Genomic DNA, 21,445 nt, shown 5'->3' with positions numbered 1-21,445 from the left:
TACGCGCGAGCTACCAAGGAAGATGGCGCGGGCGGGCGAGCAGTGAGCGGGGATAAATGGTGTGCGGCCGACGATGGGAAGAGAGGAGGAAGAAGAAGAGAGGAGGAAGATGAAGAGACTAGTTGAATAGTTCTCTCCGACCGAGATGGGGAATAAATGGATTGCGAGGACTTCCTTTCTACAGTATCCCTATGCCTCTACGCTCACTTCACTCATTTTGCTCCGTACCTAGTCACTTGTTGAAATCTGTAGAAAGACAAATACTTCGTATTTGGGAACAGAGGGAGGCTTTTACTCCGTACTATTTGGGAACAGAGGGAGTATACCATATGGAGGGAACAGAGGAAGCTTGGAATATGAACATGTCAATGGGATGGAGTAAGCCCCATGCATGCATGCATGCATGCAATGCGACATGCAACACTCACACGTACACATGGACGCATGCAACACTCATGCACCCATGCGGCACACAGCACACGACGCAACACACACGCTCACGCTCAAGTGCTCAACCTACTCCCTACGTCCGTGAAAGACTGTACATTTAGAGATTTACACATTGACCAGGGCATAATTAACGACCAAAAGTAGCAGACTTATGTGTGCATGCGACCATTGAGATAAGAAGATTAAATGAAGGCCATTGCATGCTGTAATTAAGGATAGACATGTAGCCTATACCTACAGCACAAGTTGGTGCATTAGTCAATCAATATCGATTTAGATTAAAGGCTAAAAACATTGGAAGTGTAGATGTACATCATGTAGTACACTCTTTGTTGGAAGACCGAGGGAGGACACATGCATGCACTCACATACACAGCCAGGGCGGTTCGCGCGCAAGCGTTGGACTTGTGTCGCGCCTGCGTAAAGTTTTGTTTAACTGATTTTTTTGCTCTGCCAACTGATGGGTGGGACCCAGAAACCAGGTGACAATTTAACCAGTCAACAAAGTGCCACGTCGACTATGTGGCCGGCCAGTAGTGTGCAATACGGTGCTCTACGATGAGCTAGTGATCGCATAATCGCCGCAAAACTATATATAGTGACCGTAAAGAGTGTACTGTTACATACATTGACCGCCAGTGTATTTTTCTCATTTAAAATTAAGCCATATTAATCGGAAAGGACGCGGTATGGACTACTACTACTAGTACTAGTACTGCTTTGATGTGTCCCGTCAACTCGCCGAACGAGGAGAAGCTTGCTTACTACGCCTCTTCCTCGACCACGCGTGCGGTGGTTCGTAGAATGAGGAGAGGGTTTTGAATATAGCGCCCTCTCCCTCTCCCTCTCCCTCTCCCTCTCCCTCGCCCTCGCCCTCACAGTGGACATGTAGCAGTTCAACGGTGTCAGATTGCCAGAAGCATATTGTACTATAGTATCATCATTGTTGGACCTTCCGAAGAGGCGAAGAGCCAAGTGCAAGGTTCCCACGAGTACGAATTGTTGAACCTCCCGAAGAGGCAAAGAGCCAAGCGCAAGGTTTTATAGGAGTTTTCGTCCTAGTAGGAGTGTACTAGTACAACTATAGCGAACGATGCTACTGTATGATGCCGCCACGTCACGTATATCCAAAGTTGTGCCACCTTTTTTTTCTCAAAGAGCGTGTTGGAGCCTGTGCAACAACCACACAAGTTGCACGTACACATAACACATTTACTAGTAATAAATTCTAAAGGACAAATGCCAGTATGCCACACAAGTTCATCTCCAACTCATGTGATAAATTTGTGCACGACTAGTCTACATATATTCACAGCGCTACCGTTCACAATTACCGTACTCCACTTACACGTTATAGATGGGCTACATGTCCTCCTCCAGGTTCCAGTCCCAGGTGTTCTTCATGGATGGCACGATCCATAGCGGTGGGCAACGGGAATCATTGTCGCAGCTTTCTAGTCCGGTTCCACACGATGGAGACTCATCCAAGCTGAAGCGGCATAAATCAGGGATAGCGTGTCCCAGCATGTCGTTCATCCGGCGGTGCGCACTGAAGACACAACCATGCTTCATGAACGGCAGGCCTTCCGTGTCGTGCACGGAAGGTGGCATCCGCTTCACAATGGGGTAGCTGTCCCCGATGAAAAGCGAGTACTCTCCAAGAGTGTTCCTCGGCACCCACGTAGCATCACGGGGGTCGAACTCGGCGCCGTTCATCTGGTACACGCGGCATCCCAGATCTGGACACATGGTGACGTACATAGTCAAGGTCCATGCATAATAATGTTGTGCTCAAATGTGGCGGTCAGTAATACTGTGCAGCAAATAGTACTACTCCGGTATAGAGGAAGTAAAATAACCGGCTTATTATATATAGCCACTCTTGGCTACATGGATGAGATAGTAAGACATGGAAAAACAAAAATGGTGGCAGCTAGTGGGTTCAAGTCTTCAAGGGCCTAGCTAGCTATACGCGTCCTCCAAGGTAAAAAGTACTCCTACTAGTACTACAAAGTATACTACTAGTACAACAATGAAAGAGAAGGCGAGAGGGTTAAAAAATGGAATACCTGGGTAGATGGTGACGGTCCGATCGTGGTAGATTATGTGACCATGTTGCACATCAGTGGTACCATGGGTAACGACTGCTAAGATAGTTGATCCCAATATGCCAAAGTCAGCTACAAGGTTCCAGGTTAGACCGAATCGCGGATGCAAATGCACATCCAGGATCGGCGATCTTATTTTGATCGGGGGATGACTGGTCCCTGCAAAATAATGGAGTACCGTTAGGGATGCAAATGATGGTTTGTGCATTCCGTTTGTAATCTCCCGTACCGTAGGATGTCAACCAGATGAAACAAGTCCCCTGGCTTGTCACCGCGAAGATGCGGCCTAGATGGCGCACGGCGTCTTCGAACGTGTAGGGGTACAAATCTGCCGCCGCCAACATGCGCCAGCCTCTGCCGTTACTGCCTCCTGCATTGATGGCAATCCTTATGTCGAACACCGCGATGAGATAGTAATCGTCGTAGCCGCGTCGCTTTGTCGGCGGGTCCGCAATTGCTATCTTCTTCAATCTCATGTAGGCATCATCATACGTATTCTTGCCCAGCCAGTCCGGAAGGCCGATCCCAATGGTGGAGAAGGGGTCTACCGGAACGGCCGCACTGCTGTGGATGTTGTGCAAAATGATGGTGGTATCCGGCCGGAGGTATGCAAGCCAATCTTCGTTGGCACCGACCCAGACCTATATATAAGACGGTGGGCAGCGGAGAAATTACGGGATGGAAATGGAATAACTATGTACTACATGATCAAACTCCATTACTGACCTGCTCATCGGACAAAATCCGACTACCTCTCAACGTCGGCAACTCTAGCGGAGTCAACGTGCAACCATGGCCAGGGAGCGGTGGACTGTTCGAAGGATTGTCCCATAGAAGAACCTTCTCCTCGAGGATGCATGGAAGACCAACAAGCATGGCATGTTTAAGCAGCGTCTTGAAAAAGTTGGTGCAGGAAGCACCGAGTCTTGCGGCGGTGAGGACGTCGGAGCGGCGTGCGATTTCTCCCACAGGATCGTCGTCCAAGGTCTCCCAGCCCCGACGAGGAGGAGAACCGCCTGGCGAATCCATGGGAGCAGCGACGAACTGCCTTCTCTTCGGGGGGAGGGGAACTGGCGAGGAGGAGATAAGAGCGTAGTAACCGCAGGGCCTCGTCCCTTCCAACTGTAGATCGTTCCTCAGCGAAGGGGTGAGGCTATTATTTACTACTAGTACTCCCTCCGATTCTTTTTACTCTGCGCATGCTTTCTGGACGGAAATACCCCTGGCGCATGGATGGGAGGAGTTAGCAGCTATAAATGCCCCATGCAGCCCATTGGCTGTCCGCCCGCGTTCTCCTCTCTCTGCATGCTGCATGGATGTCTCCCTCTCTCTCACATGACTGCATGCGGTGGCGCTGGCCTATGAGAAGCTCGCGTGGAGATAGCAATCTTCTCTCCAGAAGTGATTTTTTTGAAAGAAAGGGATTATGGAACGTTATGGGATTGCATTATACTGTAAATAATAGCACTAGTAAGAAATTTTTGGCACTAGGTAGTAGTTTTTGGCGTGGATTAAGAAATTTTGGGTATGTTTTTGCCATTTTTTGTACACGCCAACTAGTGTCAAAAAACGTCTTACATTATGTGACGGAGGAGTACGTACTCGTACTGTAGCAGTACTAGTACTACTTTTCTCAACTAGTAGTGCGATGTACTGTACTTCTAGTCTAGTCTAGTATAGTGCACCAGTTTTGAACTCTTGAATCTCAGGGCCAAGGAGCTACAGTTGGAAGTGGAGGGTACTACTGTTCTCTAGAACCATCGCTGTACTATCAATGCAGGGGAAGTACACCTGCGTAGTGGCCTAGTGGGTACTCTCGGTGCTCTATTCAGCCGCTCCTCTCACGTAGCTGGCCTACTCAGCCGCTCCTCTCACGCACACACTAGCAGCCTGTTTATCAGCGACGGTTACTGCGGGGGCAGAACATTTGAGTTATTTGATACAGCGAGACTAGGCTTTTCGCTTCCATTTGTGGAGGTGTAATGGATCTCGTCGAACTTTGTTAGTAGTTCCTTCTTTATGAATGAGATGAAGCAAAGCTTTTGCCTCCGTTTCAAAAAAACACGGCAAGAGGAATTTCTTTTATAGTAGAGCCGATAATGGAGTGAAGTCCATGCATGCAACGCCACAAGCTACAGAGTAGTAGTAGAGCACTTTACGTACAGAGCCATATTGCACAGTTCCCAATGCCCCGCCAGGCTTTTCCGGCTCCTCGGGCTTAATTGGGAGGCGCTAGTTTAAATATGCTACTAGCTGGAAGCTGCAAGCGAGGTGCGGCTAGGGCGAGCACGCGAGCCACGGGATGCTGGGAAGGAAAACCCGTTCACGTGGCTAGGCTGTCCAGTGCACCCAGATTGTGGGGCCGCACGTCCGTTTGACTTCAAAACTCAAACTACCCGTGTAAAATATTGGCTCGCAGCGAAGTGTAGTAGTACTATTTTTTAAAAAAGGCTGCCGTGCGTTCGGCCGGGATCGAACCCACAAAACGAGGTATACACTCCCGCGACCACTAGTAGTACTCGTTGGAGTACAACGCAACCTAGAATCACCTTTTGTCGCTAGTAGTACGTACATTGTTCCTTACAAGAAACCCCTAAGAGCATGGTTAATAGTATAGCCAGCTACTAGCTATAAGCCAGTACCATGTCATCTACAGCCCATCTTATGGCCAACATGTAGTAGTAGTTTATTTCTTGTAGCCCGCTGACTCAACTCTATTGTACTTGCTCTAATAATGCAAGAAACCACTAAAATGCCAAGAAACTACTACCACTTGCATATGTGGAAGACTTAAGATAAGCCTACCTTATCAACCATTGTACATGCTCTTACCAACAAAAATCCTCGAGTGACCTCCTACCTCCGGCCTGTCCACCTAGTCATCCTCGGCCATGGGACGCAGCTACCGCTACTGGCAGAAGGCGAGGTCAAAACCGCCGGCGGTGCGGAGCCCATGTTGTGGCAGCCCGGATGCCAGCTCCATCTGGTGCTCGCGGCCGCTAGCTAGCCAAGATAGCTCCGTCCAGCTGCTTGTATGCAAGGTTTGCTAGCTAGATTGGCAAGGCGGCGCGGCGGCTTGCTCGCGCGCGCCGCGCTAAGGCCAGCCATCTGGCTCGAGTGAAGGCCAGCGCGGCGGCTTGCTCGCTCGTGAGTCATGCTTGGGCCAGCCTGCCAACCCATGCGGAGGCCAGCGCGGCGTCCGGCCCGTCCGGCGAAGCGGCGGCAACTCGCTCATCACCGGCGCCACCGACGAACACGCATCAGTACTGTTTGAAGTAATGTTCAGGAAAAATAATGATTTGAGGGGGAATAACAGGATAGAAGGTCAGATGTGGGTCCCTCGTGTCAACGGTCAAACAAAATGTGTTGGTTTAAGCTACCTCGTCAACACGGACATGTGGGCCAACCCTGTCATAAATGGGTTTAAGCGATCCTAATCGGTAGGAGTACTATGTAGTTTTTGGCGTGGATTAAGAAATTTTGGGTATGTTTTTGCTATTTTTTGTAGAATAGATTCCTCCTAGGGCTGGTTGAAAGTGGTAGTTTTTTGTTAAATACTCTACATATTGTAAGTAGGGGTGAAAGTTAAGCTTTGGAAGCCAATAAGCAAGGCTAGTTACATAGTGCATATGTGTACATGATTGAAAGTAAATATCAACCATGAGTGACTAATATCTTGATGGAAAACTCGAAACTATGGAATACTAGGAAAAGAAATGCATGGTTGGAAATACTAGAAATGTTCATGTCCGTTGCAACGAACCATAATTAGAATAATACTTATTCACAAACTTGGTACAAAACACTCTAATTTTGATATACATATGTTACTAGAGATATATTATGTTTCAATTAGAATATATTCCTTGGGCTGTTTTGGTGAGGTCAGGGAGGGATGTGGTTGGTTTTAAGATACTAATTATGGGTTTTTCTGCAAATTGGTAGACAAGTGGGATGTTGGTGAGAAAAGGCAACAACTTACCTCACAATCATTAGATGTAGATCAAATGGTCAGAAACGACGGATGGCAGACACACCAGCATCACCAACTTAGTCTTGTGTAGGAGTACTAGCAAGATCCGTGCATTGCACGGAACATCAAGATGCATTTTTTTATAAAACACTTGTTGTAATTGACCCTTGCGGGAGTAATCCCATGTGTAAAAACTAATGATATCTCGAGAAATATGAGATAAGGTGAAGAGGAGTGGGGTGTGGTGGTGGTTGGTGGTCGAACTGAGCGGAGGCATGGGGATTGACGACGCCGGCAGCGGCCCCCAGGCCAGTTTGTTCCAGAGGCTTCCTTTCATAATTGCTCAACAATGAGGTTTGTTGGAGATAAGGATGGATGAGGGAAGGCCTTGTCTGTAAATGTGGAGAGGGGTGCGGGTATCTTTTAGTTTAATTTCCATCCGTCAGATATAGATCGGACGGTTTATATTGCAAGATGGCACACGTACCATCATCACCAACTCGGTTTTTTATAAGAGAAGAAATATAAGTATGGAGATACAAACGTATTATCGATACTTTCTTCCGTAAACTAGCATCTACATTCTATTCAACTCCTCGGCAAGTGGGGCCTTAGCACAATGACTTCTCGACTGTGTAAAACGAAGATTTTCCCGTCGCCGACAAGGAGGGGGTGACGACGGCGTGCTTTTTGGCTTGCTCTAGTCCTAGTAGTCATACTAGGTGGTCTAAGCATGTGTAGATTTATTCTTTTTCACGTCTTGTGTTCGCTGTACTACCACGACTCTTCATGAATAGACGGTAAGTTATTCACGGGGAAACCCTTGTTGAGCGTGTTTGCGAGAGAGAGAGAGAGAGAGAGAGAGTGCGTGTGTGATATGTTAGAGACTGAGGCAATGATAACAGATTCTTTGTGTCTATGTGTGTGGAGGATAGAGAGAGACATGTACATGGGGCTTTGTGTTGTGTAACATGGAGACACATATACATAATTAGAGAGTGAGTGTGTGAGATACACATGCAGACATGACGAGAGATGAGGATCCATGTAAATGGGTGTTTGTGCGTGTCTGTGTGTGTTTGTGCATGCATTTTTGTGTGAGAGGGAGAGAGTGTATGTGGAGTAGAGAGACCACTGATGATGTAAACCTAGTATAAGGGAAGGGGGAATGGTGTGACATGTGTAATAGCGAGATAGCACGGGTGCGGGCGGGGGGAGCAGACTATTTGGAAGAGACATCGAGTGTGTGTGGGGAAGAGGGGTATGAGAGTGAGAGAAAGAGAGAGCTAGCGCCAGAGAGAGAGAGAGAGAGAGGAAGAGAGGGGGCGAGAGGGGTTGTTTGTGTCCATAAATGGCGTATAGATAGGGAGACAATGTTGATGTTGTCCGAAATTGGCCTATGAACGGAGACGCAAGGGAAGCAAGTCATCATGTGTGTGATAGGGACTTCATGAGAGATCTAGAATAGATGGTGTAGAGAACAATGTGCGAAATCGAGAACAATTATACATTAGGGAGCTATGCAAAGAGTCACGACATATATGTATACAGGGAAGGAGCTGGGGCGGGTCCACATGTGGGAGAGATAGAAAGAGGAGAGTGGTGCACAAGGAGACAAAGTGTGCTTGTTTGCAGTGGGGGTGGTGTGTGAGGTGAGTGCGCGAGAACCACATAACTAGAGAGATAGACGTTTGGGGGCGACATTTTGTGTGTATGAGAAATATACACTCTACATAGTGTGTGTGCTTGGGTAAGAGAGATAGCGGGAGACCTAGAGAGTGAGGGAAGAGATGTGTGCATGCCCGAGAGACAAAGTGATAGAGACCTATGTTGGGGTCCAGACTTTACAAGAGAGAGGGGTGTTAATGTGCTCATGTGTTGGTGTTTGGGGGAGAGAACGAGTTCTCTCTCTCTATGTGTGTGTGTGTGTGTGTGGTGGGTGGTGGGGTTGACTTCAGATAAAGAGTGAGGTGTCTATATTTGAGGGACTTTAGCGTAATTGAGATATTGTGCACTCATGGTTGATCAATTTGTTTCACAGTTTGTACTATGAGATAACGATACTTTTGAACATGCGTGATATACCTTGATGTACCAGAATTACAAACCTAAGATTGGAATTTTGGAATTCGACTCCATCATTAGCTTTTGTAATTCATTTAAATGGAGGTACATTTTTTAAGCCGGGATTTCGTGATTTCAAATTCATATATCAAACCTAGAGATATACACATGCGGGCATGTTCAAACTTTATAATCATCCACTTTATTCATACACATACACATTTTTGCTTTTGTCATCATATTTAGGATAAACACATTTGGAATTTCATTTGAATTGGACCGTATGATGGTATTTGCTTGTAGTAGCTCAATGATCCATGTTTGAATTGAATGGACAATCTAAGTTTCTAGTTGGAGACATTGATTTTGGAAACTTGCACATTTTTTTGCATGCAAAACAAACAAATTGTCGGCCATGATATCATAGTCGGCAGTACGAGAGCAGAATACTTATAATTTTAGGCGCCTAAAGCTTTCAAACTTCCTACTCACATCGAAATATCACGCGCCCGAAAGTTTAGCCCTGTGATATTCCTTTTTTACCCCTGCCACATGAATGGAAAAGGGCTGCTTTGGTAACTCCATTGTTTTCCCCTCTTTGATCCTAACATTCTTCCCCAGAGCCCCTCCCCTTCCCCTCCCCGACCCCCCCAACCACGGCAAGCCGCCGAATATAGTCCTCCGCTGCAGCGGTGGACCTCACACCCTGCCCGATCTACCTTTCGCACCTTGGAACCCCCAACTGCCAAGTCACCACTTCACCGGAGCCGCTTCAGCGACTGGCTTGTCCACCGCTCCAGACCTCCTTGACCGCCATCATGGTCCACGGCATCGGATCTGCTTAAGCGGTGCCCTCGTCCACCACAGTGTAGGCCCTTCACTGACTCCCTCGTCCGCCCCTTCGCTGGCCCTTCATACAAGCCCTCGTCCGCCGCAACAGATCCGCCTCACCGAAAGCACTGTACAACACGCCCGCCGAAGCTTCGTCCACTGCACCGGACCTGCTCCACGGACGCCATATTCAATCCACCGGCCCTGCTTTACCGATGCCGCAGCCTCATCAGGTTATTTCGATTTGCACTCCTTCGGCTTTTCTCTTTATCGTGCAACTGTTCACTTACCACAGATGAGCTTTCTTGTATGTCGACATGCGCCGCAACCGTAGCACCGGAGCCGCTTCAGCGACGGTGACAGCCGGCCCAAACTCAACCGCAACACGAGCACCATCGATGATCCTTAGCTATCAAGTATGACAACGATACCCATACGCCGCCGAGAATCAGGTACTATTATCCAACGGCCGGCGCCTACGTTCACTTTCCTAGCATAAGCACCGCACCTTTGAATTTCTTCAGGTCATCATTCAGTTTTTCATGAGACGCGTTATTCTTCTTGCACCTGTAGGGCCATACTTCTGGTAGTGAACATGTTACATGTGCTAAATTACATACCAGTGCACATATAGTTAATATGCTTTAGTTTTGTTCTGAGGCCACCTGTTGGTTCCATCAAACTGCTTAATGTTCTCTATGCTTAATTACACATCAGCAAACTAGCATGTGGTTCCGCTGCTTTTTGTTCGTTTTACCCTACATTTTCTGATGCTAGCTATTACATCACTTCTCCGAGCCTCTGTTCATTACTTGTTTGTGTGTTCTTGATCTTCCCAAGTTGCATGACTAATTTGATGCTTCTATTAATTATGGAGCTGCCAACCCCATCAAGCAAAATATTTGTTCTTTTGGGGCTGGCACCTTGAACAAGCATAAAAATAGAGGGAAGCAGATATACTCCCTTCGATTCTATTTACTCTGCGCATAACTCTTGACCCGCATACCAAGGAGGGCACTGGTTTAATTTTTCTGCACTAATTTGCCAATTAATTAGGGCAAAGGCGGATGGGGCGGGGCATAAAAGGAAACCAGCGCTAGGAATCGGCAACGCGCAGACTAATACGAGAAAACTGAGAAAAAGTTATATGCAAAGTAATAAGAATCGGAGGGAGTATTGTCGTGTATGCACACACCCTTCTTTCATTAGTTTAGATGAACCATTGATGATCAATTCAGACCAGTGCATGTGATTAATATTAATTTTACCTAAATAGATGGTGCAGAATAAACTACAACAACTAGATTTGCAACCACGGGATGCTGACGATATCTTCAAAGAACATTGCAACAGCAGCTAGGCTTCACAGCAACATATGGTAAGCCAGTGTGTTTTAGTACATGTGAAATGTAATGCGAGTGGGCTGCTTTCTTAGCTTGTGCCCTCAACGTGCAATCCTACCAAATTACAAATAGTTCAGTTGTCTGCTTTGCTGTATTGCTTGATTCGAATGCTTATTTGTTGTTACGCTATACCTGAGTTGGCCAATATGTCAGCAGTGCCTGTTGTACTATCATAAAGAAATGCATGCCTATTTCATTTGAGTACTTAACTTTTCCTCTCAACTTCATCACAAGACTGTCTTCGTAGTTTATATGAGGCCACACTGTTAAGTGCTTTCTCAGATTATTTCAACTACTTAGATGCCTTGGCAACTTAAATATAGCGGTTGTACACTCCCTTTCAACTAGGGATGTCAACTGGGTCCGGTTTAATCCCGATTAAAGTCCACTAGTGGTATGATAGTTCAAAAGAGTTTTTGTTTTTTTGAGGAAAATGAACTAGGGAGGTAGCAAAAACTAACTAGATGGGACTGGCGGATTTCGTTTATTTGCCACTTACATCCCTAGTTTCATCTTACCATTTTAATTTCTTTTCGGCTGATGCTGCTTCGAACCATTTAAATATAGTTTGCCATGCTCGGCAATAATTCGTCCCTCGTTTACCATGTAAGCTTACTGCCTGGATCATACAATAACTATCTCTTACTGATGTCTAGCGGAAACCTTTCAGGATGCCATTCACACTAGGACACAATGTACAACCCCAGAATCTATTTGTGGAAGCAGTGCGCCATCCATGTTACCAGATGGTAACAGTTCAGAGGCAACACCGCCGGAGAGTAGTCTGAGCATAGATGTTATAGTGCTTGAGGCTCTACTAGAGGCAGAAAGAGATGGTGTGGCTGCCATGAATGAGGTAATATTTATCTTGAGGCTGTAAATTACGGAATTAGCGGCACACATTATGCAAGCAACCCAAGAATTGGAGGAAGTAAGAATGTTGCATTTGAAGACGGAGGAGGTCCTACTATTTCTGCTATCTGAAGCCCAAGATAATCTCGGTTCTTCTTTAGATACCAGTTGAAATTTTCATTAGATTATTGTACTTGCATGTTGTGTCATGTCTCTGAATGGATTATGTTGCAAGACCCCCTATGTTGTCCATGTGTTGTAATGATCCAAATTTTTTAGGCGAGGTAATCCTCAGAACTTGTATGATTGACATAAGGTGAACTGTTTGTCGTGTGAGCATATTGTATTGGATGAAATAACTGTTTAACTTAGAGTGTATCCAACCTACTGAATTCGAAGATCACGGCATTTCTAAATCATAATCATATATGAAGGTGGAATAAATCTTTGTTGTGGTTTTGAAGAAATAAATAACAAAATGTATAATTATCTGTGGATATTCATAATCGAATACAAATTGGATTTGAATTTAGTTTGCCAGGTCCCAGGGCAAACGTGACTGCTAATTCTCCCAAGTTTTGAACGAAGTGGCTAAACACCCACTATAATTTGTGGGCTGCTCGAAGCAAGTGTTTGCGAGATGGAAATTACTGTCTACCCCAGACACTTGACATCCTTATCTACAGGATTTACACTGCTATCGATAGGGGTAGACTAGTAACTTCAATCAGACGTGACACGACGGCCTTGGAGCCCATTTAGACACGGTGGGCGCCAAACGTGGGCGGCAAAACACATTTGATTCAAGCTCGTCCGAAAGACATGTGTCTCTTCCTATAGGGGATCGTAGCAGAATTTTAAAATTTTCTACGCATCACCAAGATCAATCTATGGAGTAATCTAGCAACGAGGGGAAGGAGAGTGCCTCTACATACCCTTGTAGATCTCTAAGCGGAAGCGTTGCAAGAACGCGGATGAAGGGGTCATACTCGCAGCGATTCAGATCGCGGTTGATTCTAATCTAAGCGGCGAACAACGGCGCCTCTGCATTCAACACACGTGCAGCCCAGTGACGTCTCCTACACCTTGATCTAGTAAGGGGGGAAGGAGAGGTTGGGGAAGACTCCGTCCAGCAGCAGCACGACGGCGTGGTGGTGAAGGAGGAGCGTGGCAATCCTGCAGGGCTTCGCCAAGCACCGCGGGAGAGGAGGAGGACTTGGGAGAGGGGGAGGGCTTCCCTCCCACCCCCCACATATATATAGGGGCAAGGGAGAGGGGGGCCGGGCCCCTCAGATCCAATCTGGGGAGGGGGCGGCGGCCAGGGGGGTTACCTTGCCCCCCAAGGCAAGGGGCCCCCCTTTTAGGGTTCCCCCAAACCCTAGGCGCATGGGCCCTAGGGGGGAGGCGCCCAGCCCACTAAGGGGCTGGTCCCTCTCCACACACAGCCCATAGGGCCCTCCGGGGTAGGTGGACCCTCTCGGTGGACCCCCGGAACCCCTCCAGTGGTCACGGTACAATATCGGTAACCCCCGAATTATTCCGGTGACTGTATGATGACTTCCCATATATAAATCTTTACCTCCAGACCATTCTGGAACTCCTCGTGACGTCCGGGATCTCATCCGGGACTCCGAACAACATTCAGTAACCACGTACATCTATTCCCTATAACCCTAGCGTCATCGAACCTTAAGTGTGTAGACCCTACGGGCTCGGGAGTCATGCAGACATGGCCGAGACAACTCTCCGGTCAATAACCAACAGTGGGATCTGGATACCCATGTTGGCTTCCACATGCTCCATGATGATCTCATCGGATGAACCACAATGTCAAGGATTCAATCAATCCTGTATACAATTCCCTTTGTCTATCGGTACGATACTTGCCCGAGATTCGATCGTCGGTATCCCGATACCTTTTCAATCTCATTACCGGCTAGTCTCTTTACTCGTTCCATAACACATCATCTCGTGATCAACTCCTTGGTCACATTGTGCACATTATGATGATGTCCTACCGAGTGGGCCCAAAGATACCTCTCCGTTTACACGGAGTGACAAATCCCAGTCTCGATTCGTGCCAACCCAACAGACACTTTTGGAGATACCCGTAGTGTACCTTTATAGTCACCCAGTTATGTTGTGACGTTTGGCACACCCAAAGCACTCCGACGGTATCCAGGAGTTGCACAATCTCATGGTCTATGGAAATGATACTTGACATTAGAAAAGCTTTAGCATACGAACTACACGATCTTTGTGCTAGGCTTAGGATTGGGTCTTTTCCATCACATCATTCTCCTAATGATGTGATCCCGTTATCAACGACATCCAATGTCCATGGTCAGGAAACCGTAACCATTAATTGATCAACGAGCTAGCCAACTAGAGGCTTACTAGGGACATGGTGTTGTCTATGTATCCACACATGTATCTGAGTTTCCTATCAATACAATTCTAGCATGGATAATAAACAATTATCATGAACAATGAAATATAATAATAACTAATTTATTATTGCCTCTAGGGCATATTTCCAACAGTCTCCCACTTGCACTAGAGTCAATAATCTAGTTCACATCGCCATGTGATTAACACTCACAGGTCACATCGCCATGTGACCAACATCCAAAGAGTTTACTAGAGTCACTAATCTAGTTCACATCACTATGTGATTAATACTCAATGAGTTCTGGGTTTGATCATGTTATGCTTGTGAGAGAGGTTGTAGTCAACGGGTCTTGCCATATTCAGATCCCTATGTATTTCACAAAACTTTATGTCATATCGTAGATGCTGCTACCACGTTCCACTTGGAGCTATTCCAAATTGTTGCTCCATTATACATATCCGGTATCTCTACTCAGAGCTATCTAGATAGGTGTTAAGCTTGCATCGACGTAACTCTTTACGTCGAACTCTTCATCACCTCCATATCCGAGAAACATTTCCTTATTCCTCTAAGGATAATTTTGACCGCTATCTGGTGATCTACTCCTAGATCACCTTTGTACCCTCTTGTCAGACATGTGGCAAGGCACACATCTGGTGCGGTACTCAGCATGGCATACCGTATAGAGCCTATGACAAAAGCATAGGGGACGACCTTCCTCCTTCCTCTTTCTTCTGCCGTGGTCAATCTTTGATTCTTACTCAACTTCACACCTTACAACTCAGGTAAGAACCCCTTCTTTGACTGATCTATTTTGAACTCCTTCAAAAACATGTCAAGGTGTGCGTTCTTCGAAAGTACCATCAGGCGTCTTGATCTATCTCTATAGATCTTGATGCCCAATATGTAAGCAGCTTTATCCAGGTCTTCCTTTGAAAAACACGCTTCAAACAACCGTTTATCCTTTCAGAAATTCTACATTATTTTGGATCAACAATATGTCATCCACATATATTTACCAGAAATGTTGTAGTGCTCCCACTCACTTTCTTGTAAATACAAGTTTCTAGCAAACATTGTATAAACCTAAAAGCTTTGATCACTCCATCAAAGCATATATTCCGACTCCGAGATGCTTGCTCTAGTCCATATAAGGATTGCTAGAGCCAGCATACCTTTTAGCATCCTTAGGATCGACAAAACCTTTTATTGCATCACATACAACTTTTTCTTACGAAAACTGGTAAGAAAACTTGTTTTGACATCCATCTGTCAGATTTTATAATCGAAAAATACAGCTAATGCTAACATGATTCCGACGGACTTAAGCATCACTACGGGTGAGAAATTCTCATCGTAGTCAACTCCTTGAACTTGTGAAAAGACTCTTTCCCACAAGTCGAGCTTCATAGACGGTAACATTACCGCCCACGTCCGTCTTCTTCTTAAAGATCCACTTATCTCAATGGCTCGCCGATCGTTGGGCAAGTCCACCAAAGTCCATACTTTGTTCTGATACATGGATCCTATCTCAGATTTCATGGCTTCTAACCATTTGTCGGAATACGGGCCCACCATCACTTCTCCATAGCTTGTAGGTTCATTGTTGTCTAACAACATGATATCTAAGACAGGATTACCGCACCACTGAGGAGTAGTACATATCCTTGTCGACCTACGAGGTTCGATAGCAACTTGATCCAAAGCTTCATGATCACTATCATTAACTTCCTATTCAACAGATGTAGGCTCCACAGAAAACATCTTTCTGTGTTGCATCACTCTCTGGTTGAAGTAAAGGTTCGACAACCTCATCAAGTTCTATCTTCCTCCCACTCAATTCTCGAGAAAGGACCCGTTCTTAGCGACAAACAATTTGCCCTCGGATCTGAGATAGAAGGTATACCCAACTGTCACCTTTGGGTATCCTATGAAGATGTGTTTGTCCTCTTTGGGTTCGAGCTTCTCCGGTTGAAGCCTTAAGCATCGCAGCCCCAAACATTAAGAAACGACAACTTTGGTTTCTTGCCAAACCAATGTTCATACGGTGTCGTCTCAACGGACTTATATGGTGTCCTATCTAAAGTGAATGCAGCTGTCTCTAATGCATAGCCTCAAAATAATAGCGGTAGATCGGTAAGTGACATCATAGATCGCACCATATCTCGTAAGGTTCAATTACGACGTCCGGACACACCATTACCCTGTGGTGTTCCAGGTGGCTTCAACTATGAAACAATTCCACAATGTCTTAAGTTTTTACCAAACTCATAACTCAGAAATTCTCATTGATCAAATTGTAGGAATTTGATCTTCTTGTTATGATGATTCTTAACTTCACTTTGAAATCGCTTGAACTTTTCAAACGTTTCAGACTTGTGCTTCATTAAGTAAATATACCTATATCTACTCAAATCGTCGGTGAAGATGAGAAAATAGCGATATCCACCGCACGCTTCAATTCTCATTGGATCACACGCATCAGCATGTATGATTTCTAACAAGTCACTTGCCCGTTTCATTGTACCTGAAAATGGGGTCTTAGTCATCCTGCCCATGAGGCATGGCTCGCATGTGTCAAGCGATTCAAAATCAAGTGACTCCAAACATCCATCGACATGGAGTTTCTTCATGCATCTTACGCCAATATGACCTAAGCGGCAGTGCCACAAGAAAGTGGTACTATCATTATTAACTCTACATCTTTTGGCGTGAACATGTGTATTACCATGACCGAGATTCAATGAACCATTCACATAGGGTGCATGACCATGAAAGGTATTATTCATGTAAACAGAATAACCATTATTCTCTAACTTAAATGAATAACCGTATTGCAATGAACATGATCTAATCATATTCATGCTCAACATAGACACCTGATAACATTTATCTAGGTTCTATACTAATCCCGAAGGTAGATGGAGCGTGCGATGGTGATCTCATTAACTTTGTAAACACTTCCAACACACATCGTCACCTCGCCCTTAGCCAGTCTCTGTTTAGTCCGTAGCTTTTGCTTCAAGTTACCAATAATAGCAACTGAACCGGTATCCAATACCCAGGTGCTAGCAGGAGTACTAGTGAGGTACACATAACATGTATATACTTTGTTGAAGTTGCCAGCCTTCTTATCTACCATGAATTTGGGGTAATTCCGCTACTAGTGACCATTCCCCTTACAATAGAAGCACTTAGTCTCGGGTTTGGGTTCAACCTTGGGTTCCTTCACTGGAGCGGCAACTGGTGTCAGTGGGAACGACACCTATGGGATCACAAGAATCCCTACTGTGGTTAGCGGGGCGCGGGGTCATGAGAAGAGCGGATCAAACAGATAGCACACGGTTCGTTTATCTAGGTTTGGGCCGCGAGGATGCGTAGAACCCTACTCCTGCTTTTGTGGATTGTATATCTGTGTTCTTGAGCTAGCTATGGGGCGTGAGGAGCTCCAAAGAGCCGAATCCTTCCTCTGGTCGCCTCGGGCCTCCTTTTATAGAAAAAAGGGGTTGCCACAGTGGCACACATGAGGTGGAAAGGGTACAGTGCCGCGAGGTTATCCCTCGCATCACATGACAAGGCGCATTTAATGTGTCTTCCTTAGGTGTCCTTGCTTTATCGGGGACGGGGGAGAAACCTGTCTCGTCCGTCGCCGCTCCTTCTTGTGTCAACACGCGCCCTGGCCAGCGACGCCTGCGATGCCATGTAGGTAGGCAGGCAGCTGAGGTGGCGCAGTGGTGGGTCTTCACGAAGATCTGCATGCCGCCACGCAGGTGCCTGCCCAGCTGGTTGGGTCGGCAGCTGCATGCATGCGGTGGTGGAGGTTTAGTCGGCGTGGGCCTGATGGTGGCCCTGCGGGTGTCCTCGGTAAGGGCCTTGCCGGGGCCCCGGCAAGGGTCTTGCCGAGGCGCCTGCTGTCATCCCCGGCAAGGCGCTTGCCGGGGGCCTTGTGGTCTTCCTCGGCTGGGATCCCGCCAAGGGTTGTCGTCTCCTTAGTGCGTATCCAATCTTGAATGTCTTCACAAAGATCTGCATGCCGCCACGGGGATGTCTCCCGAATCCTTGCCCTTTGGGGGCAGTGGACTCAAGGGTGATTTGCTCCGTAGGCGCGGGACGAGTCGCTGCGGCAAGGGTCTTGCCGGGGCTGCTAGAACTGTCTCCCGGCAAGGATCTTGCCGGGGGAGTCCGCTTCGTCCCCTTTGCTCTTCGTGGTCTTGGCCTTGGCGTCGTTCTAGTTCTCTTGAGCTTCGGTCTTACCCTGGCTCACCTCCCTTGCCTTGCTTGGTGTGGTGGTATCCGTGGCTCAGACTGCCCGTGCACAGTTATAGGGGTACAAAAAGTGTACCCCTCTTTTTGTACACCAACAGGAGCCCCCGGGCCTGGGCCACACATAAGCGCAACGTGTTGTTGGGCTAGGCCCAAAAATGGTGCGTGGGCAGGCGGGGCGGTTTTTACCGCGGTAAGATTCTTCGCGCGCTGTGCTTCCCACGATTCCCGCGCATGGCGCGGCGTGGGGAGGCGTGCGTGACATGGGCGGCATGCGTGGGGTTGGTTCCCGCGGGCATGCGTCACATCACAGTAAAGGGGCGGTTCGCGCCTTCCCCATAAATGGAGGGAGGCGTGGAGGCGCGGCCCATTTACTGAATGGGGCTGAGGCACGGTCTTCAAGGCATCCACTCCCCACGATCACGGGGTGGGGAGTGGTCGTCTCACCCGTCCCCTCGGTTCTGCCCGTCCGCCACGTGTCTCCCATGCGCCTGGGGGGGCAAACGGTGGAGGCGGGAAACCGGGCCGTCGCTGGTTGGGGCGGCGGGTTGGTCCTGGCTCCTTGCGCCTTCCATATCTTGATTGGCCGAGCGGGGCGGCCGAGCCTCAACCCCGATCCTTTATAAAGAGCGGGAGGGGGGATGGCGTCCCATGTTCTTTCATCATCTTCTTCCTTCAGCTTTTGCTCCTCCCTTCCATTCGTCATGAAGAGAGGGAATCCCGGTCCTTCAGTAGTGGCGAGGGTCGCCGCTCAACAACGCGTCCCTCCTTCTCCTGCGCCTGCGGTGGCAGAGCCAGCCGTGAGGGGAAGGGGTAGGGGGCGAGGCCGGGTGCTTGGGGAACAGGAGGACAGGGTGGCACGCCGGCCTCTCCTCCACCAGCAGCTCCTCCTCCAATGGAGGGCCATGTTGGGGATGACCCTTGTGAGTTCTTCGTCAGGCCGCGCCGGCCGCCGCGCCGTCGCCTTCGTCTCCCGACTCCATTTGCGCGGGAGATGGAGCTGGATCCGCCGGAGTCATTGCGGCTGCACATGAGGGGCTGCAGGATCAGTGGCACGCGGGTCCGCGTCGACTTCCCCGCCCCTCGCGTGATGTATCTTCATCGGGGATGGAAGACGTTTGCTCATATCCACCGCTTGATGGAGGGGCTCACTCTCCATTTTAAGCTGATGGAGGGTGGCCTTCTCTCCGTCAAAGTCTTCGGGCTCTTTGGGACCCGTGCAAGGTGCTGCGTGGAGAGCTCTTCTGATAGTGAAGACTCCTCCTCTGGCGGGAGGGACGAGGAGGACAGTGGCAGCAACGACGAGGGTAGTAGGTGGCAGGATGACGGGTCCGACTAGGTGTCGGGTGCCGCTCTGTGCGGCACCGGCGACCCCATCATCCGTGTCGCCGGCTCCTTGAACTTCTCGGGGTCGTCTCCTTGGACGGTTGGCATTGGGAGGCTGCAGAAGAGGAAGAGGGCGGGCGGCAAGGCCGTCAAGTCGGAGTACACGGGCACCGACGCCTTCGACGCGTGCTAACGTCCAGCCGCCTCGTCTTCGAGCTCTGCTTTTGGCGCCGCCATCACCATCCAGCCTTTGGACGGCCACCAAGATGTTCTCTGGGTGTCTTCTGCCACCCGTAGCTCGCCTAGGCGCTCCTTTTGTCCTTGTCTCCTCCTTGACCTACCTCCTGAGGAGAGGGACAAGAAAGGGATTACGGGCACCTTATCTCTTTTTAGTTTGTAAGCCTTCGGGCCTTTGTTGAATTTAAAACTTGTAATCCCATCATTCATGTTTTTCATTCCCTATGGACTGTACCTGAGTGGAATGTTTTTTAATGAAAAAGGGATGCTTGCCGGGTCATTTGTTTGCGGGTGGAACCCACGACAAGGAGTAAATCCTTGATATCTTCAAGATAAACATTTCCTTGCCCGGCAACAGGCCTTGCCGTCTCCCCACTTCGCTCGACCTTCCTCACGCCTTTGGCGGAGGCAGGGATGAGGCGGGTTCAGGCTCCTTGTTTCATCCTTTCGCTGCCGCGACTACGACCAAACTTGGCCCCAGGAACGAGCCCTAGGGCCTAGAGTTAGGGGAGCACGGTAGCTTAGGGGAAAACGAGGTTTCACATACCTCAGTCCATAATGGAATGCATGATAAGGGATGAAGAACTTATCTGAAGCTGCAGTCCCCGGCAACCCTGGTTCGCCGTGGGTGAATCTTTGCTCTTGCAGCCCCCGGCAATACTGGCTTGCCGGGGGCTAGATGCTGGTCTGTTCCTCTTTTTTTCCTCCCCAAGTGGTTCAGCACGGATATCTGTGTGTCCTGTGAACCAAAGAAGACAAAAGAAAGACAAAGAGACGCACACTCGACCTCTAAGCTAGGGGTTAGTCGCCGCTAAGCACTATCAACCCTAACCAAGGACGAGACTCGACCTAGCATGCATGCTATAACTTAGGGCGCCAGCGCTTCATTTATTTATGCTCAGGGTCTGCGCCTGGCTTTGTACAAAGGGTTACATGCGTCATCGGCAAGGCTCGTACAAAAGGTGGCTTGCCGGGGGGCCCGGCAAGCCGCGCCTCACGGGTAAAACTTGCGAAGATGCTCAATGTTCCAGGAGTTACTCACCGGAACGGCATCTTCGGTCTCCAGGCGGACTGCGCCGGGCCTGGTGACTCGTATTACCCGATAAGGGCCTTCCCACTTTGGCGTCAACTTGTTGGAATTCTTGGCCGATTGAACGCGCCGAAGAACAAGGTCGCCTTCCTCAAAGCTTCGGGCATGAACCTTGCGGCTATGGTAGCGGCGCAAGGCTTGCTGGTAGCGCGCTGCTCTCACAGCCGCCCGAAGACGATCTTCCTCAAGGAGCGTTGCGTCATCTTGCCGCAATTGCTCTTGCTCAAGCTCGTCATAAGCGAGTACTCGAGGTGACCCGTATATGAGTTCCATGGGGAGAACTGCTTCTGCCCCGTATACCAGGGCAAAGGGTGTCTGGCCGGTGGCTCGATTTGGTGTCGTTCTGATTGACCAAAGAACCGCCGGCAATTCATCAATCCAGCGCCTTCCACTCTTGTGCAGTCTGTCAAAGGTCTTTGTCCTCAGGCCTCGCAGTACTTCAGCATTTGCCCTCTC

This window comes from Triticum aestivum, chromosome 6A, assembly GCF_018294505.1.
Source record: "Triticum aestivum cultivar Chinese Spring chromosome 6A, IWGSC CS RefSeq v2.1, whole genome shotgun sequence".
NCBI classification, from domain to species: Eukaryota; Viridiplantae; Streptophyta; class Magnoliopsida; order Poales; family Poaceae; genus Triticum; species Triticum aestivum.
Note: the sequence above shows the minus strand (reverse complement) of the source record.